The 3397-nt window shown below is 44.9% G+C and overlaps 1 protein-coding gene across 5 annotated transcripts in view; it reads left to right on the top strand.

Annotated features, from left to right (window-relative positions):
- The window catches only part of ANO10 (anoctamin 10), a 262801-nt gene that overhangs the window by 210254 nt on the left and 49150 nt on the right, over window positions 1-3397 (top strand). The gene's annotated exons all lie outside the window — the stretch shown is intronic.

Genomic DNA, 3397 nt, shown 5'->3' with positions numbered 1-3397 from the left:
TGGTGCATACCTGTAATCCCAGCTACTTGGGAGGCTGAGGCAGGAGAATCGCTTGAACCCAGGAGGTGGAGGTTGCAGTGAGCTGAGATTGGGCCATAGCACTCCAGCCTGGGTGACAGAGCAAGACTCCATCTCAAAAAAAAAAAAAAGAAAGAAAAAATAAGAACTGTCATTTTAATTCACAGTCTGTACTAAAACATTAGCCTTTAAGTGAAGCATTTTGGTTTGCTGAGGACATAATCAAAATCCATCAGGAGCAGGGTGGGTGTTTTGTGTGTCTTGGTGTTGATAAAATGGCTGTTGGAATCAGATATACATGTCTTTAAAATCCCAACTTTCACCATTACTAAGTAACCTTGGGCAAGTTACCAAACCCTTTGGGCCTCAGTTTCTTCCTCTGTAAAATGGGCACAGCCGGGCATGATGGCTTACGCTTGTAATTCCAATACTTTGGGAGGCCGAGGCGGGCAGATCACTTGAGGTCAGGAGTTCGAGATCAGCCTGGCCAGCATGGTGAAACCCTGTTTCTACTAAAAATACAAAATAATGAGCCGTGTGTGGTGGTGCATGCCTGTAATCCTAGCTACTCAGGAGGCTCAGTCACGAGAATCTCTTGAACCCAGGAGGCGGAGGTTCCAATGAGCCGAGATCATGCCACTGCACTCTAGCCTGGGTGACAGAGTGAGACAAAAGCAAGCAAACAAAAAAAGGCACAATGACAGGAACAACCATACAGGGTGAGAAAGTAGAGTTAGGCCCAGGTCAGTGACTCTGTGTGTGGCTTTTCCATCATACCAATTAGGAAGATGCAGAATGAACAAAGCACATGGGTATAAGTAACACAAAATTCTTAATTGAGTGTAACAAAGAAATTATGGGCCATCAGGATATAAAATATTTCCATGCTTGGAGATGGATGGTTTTAATACTCCATTCTTAGAGATCTTCCAGAAAAGAAGAAACCACTTTCTTTGGAAATTTACCTGCTTTCTGGCAAGAAGCAGTCTCATATCCCTCCCAAACCTGTGATTCCTTAAAAATACTTGCTATCCCACTGTATTTTAGCCAGAAACAGGTCGTTTTGAAGGCTAATTAGCCAAAACTAATTTGGATTTTGAATGAATTTCTGGAAATGAAGAGTGGTGTCAGGTCACTGAGCAGTGGCCTTCCTTCAAAAATTATGAGGCTCCCGTTGGATATCTCTTTTGGGGCTCAAGCTTGAAAGATAAATCTACCCTTTTGGTGCCAGAATACACTGAGCAGTTGATTTGAAATAAATCAGAACATAGAGTTTCTAATAATATTAAACATATAGAATTGAGCTGCAAGTATAGTATCTTGTCTGTATGTTAGTCACTATTCCTTTTCTCTTTGCTGCTCTCCCCCCATTTTCATCTTTCGTCTTTTTTTCGTTTTTCTGAAACGGAAAAGGACTAACTGCACAGAGTAGCCATTCTTTGAACTGATGTTATCTGAACGCCCTTCTTTTTGTGTGTGTGCTTGTGTTACTAGTTGTTTTCTTCATTTCCTTTTAGCAAATTATCCTGCCTTTTCTTTTGTTTATCTTTGCAGATGCTCATGCATCCCTTCTTTTTTCTGGTGGTTCTGTCTTCCAATCTTCAAAGCTCTTGTCTCAAACCCTTCCTTGGAAAGGCCTCAGGCCTTGTGGTCTGTGCGCTCAGCCAGAATTCCTGCCTGGGAAGCTCTGTGTGGAGGATGACTTCTCTCATGAAGGCTGCCTTCTCTTGTGGGGAGACAGGGGGAGATGGATCTTAGAGAGCATGTCCAGTGCAGCTGACTGTGGTGGGGCCTGTGAGACATGCAGACTACTTTCCTGGTAACAGCAGGCAAGGTGAAAATAGATCTAATCCAGATCCTGTTATGGATTCAGCCCTGCAGTCAGTTTGTCACTGTTCTCTGAAGAAAAGGGTCTGCCTCTGTTGATGATCATAAACTAATTCACTTTTAATTGTTGACATACTAGATGGCTCTGTTAGGCTGTTCTTGCATTGCTATAAGGAAATACCTGAGACTGGGCAATTTATAAAGAAAAGAGGTTTAATTGGCTCGTGGTTCTGCAGGCTGTATAGGAAGCATGGTGTTGGTTCTGCTTGGCTTCTGAGGAGGCCTGAAGGAGCTTTTACTCATGGGTGAAGGTGAAGGTGAAGCAGGCACAGGCATCTTACATGGCAAAAGCAGGACTGAGAGGGAGAGGGAGGTGCTACACACTTTTAAACAACCAGATCTTGTGAGAATGAACTGTCAGGAGGACAGCACCAAGCCATTAGGGATGGTGCTAAACCTTTCATGAGAAATCCACCCCCATGATCCAGATGCCTCCCACCAGGATTACAATTCAATATAAGATTTGAGTGGGGACAAATAACCAAACTATATCAATGGCACACAAGGAGTCTCTCTTAATTGAACTAGAATCAAAAAGTAAATGCAGCCTGGGGAAGAGAGAACTTCTGTCTATTCTCTCCTGTGGCCTCTTCCATAGACAGAGGCAGAGAGAAGTAAAAAGTAGGGTGAGAAGAAACAGAAAGAGAGAGTGGAGGATGACAGAGCTTTGAGAAGCAGAACTGTCTCTTCCACATAGAGATTGTTTTTTCTTTTTGTGTGTGTTTTTTTTTTTTTTAATGGAGTCTTGCTTTGTCGCCCAGGCTGGAGTGCAGGTGGGATGATCGTGGCTTACTGCAACCTCCGCCTCCTGGGTTCATGGGATTCTCCTGCCTTGGCCTCCTGAGTAGCTGGAACTACAGGCATGTGCCACCATGCCTGGCTAATTTTTGTATTTTTAGTAGAGGCGGAGTTTCACCATGTTGGCCAGGCTGGTCTCCAACTCCTGACCTCAAGTGATCCTCCTGCCTCGGCCTCCCAAAGTGTTGGGATTACAGGCGTGAGCCACCGTGCCCGGCCACATCGAGATTGTTTTATCTCCAAGTACAGGCTCTTATATTGCTCTACCATAGAGAAGATTTTTTTGAGATCACAGCACACATACTTTCCATTGTTCAAACAAGGCAGGGAATACAGAGTTTGTTTCTTTCATTTGATTAAAAAATAATGACTGTGAACGAGAAGTGATGTCAAAGATTTAGGCAGCCCTACCTATGGAGATGAGTAGTTACTTCGGAAGTGCCAGGGCGCACTCTGGAACGGGAACAGCTTTGCGGGGTTGGGAGAGGAAGTGTGAGAACGCACCAGAGCAGCTGGCCCGGTGCAGTGCAGGCAACGGTGTGTTCAGCCACCCTCAGAGTGGGCACCTGGGATGGTCAACAGCCACAAGTCTCGGCAGTTATCTCTTGTCCCCTCCTTTTCCACTCCTCAAACCGAATGCATCCGCATTCCTGATCTGCCTCTGATACCAACACTTTGTCCCACTGCCCCGCAC

The sequence above is a fragment of the Colobus angolensis genome, unplaced genomic scaffold, assembly GCF_000951035.1.
Source record: "Colobus angolensis palliatus isolate OR3802 unplaced genomic scaffold, Cang.pa_1.0 Scaffold311, whole genome shotgun sequence".
In the NCBI taxonomy this organism is placed as follows: Eukaryota; Metazoa; Chordata; class Mammalia; order Primates; family Cercopithecidae; genus Colobus; species Colobus angolensis.
The sequence above is the reverse complement of the archived record's forward strand: the minus strand, read 5'-3'. Positions and strand labels throughout refer to the sequence as shown.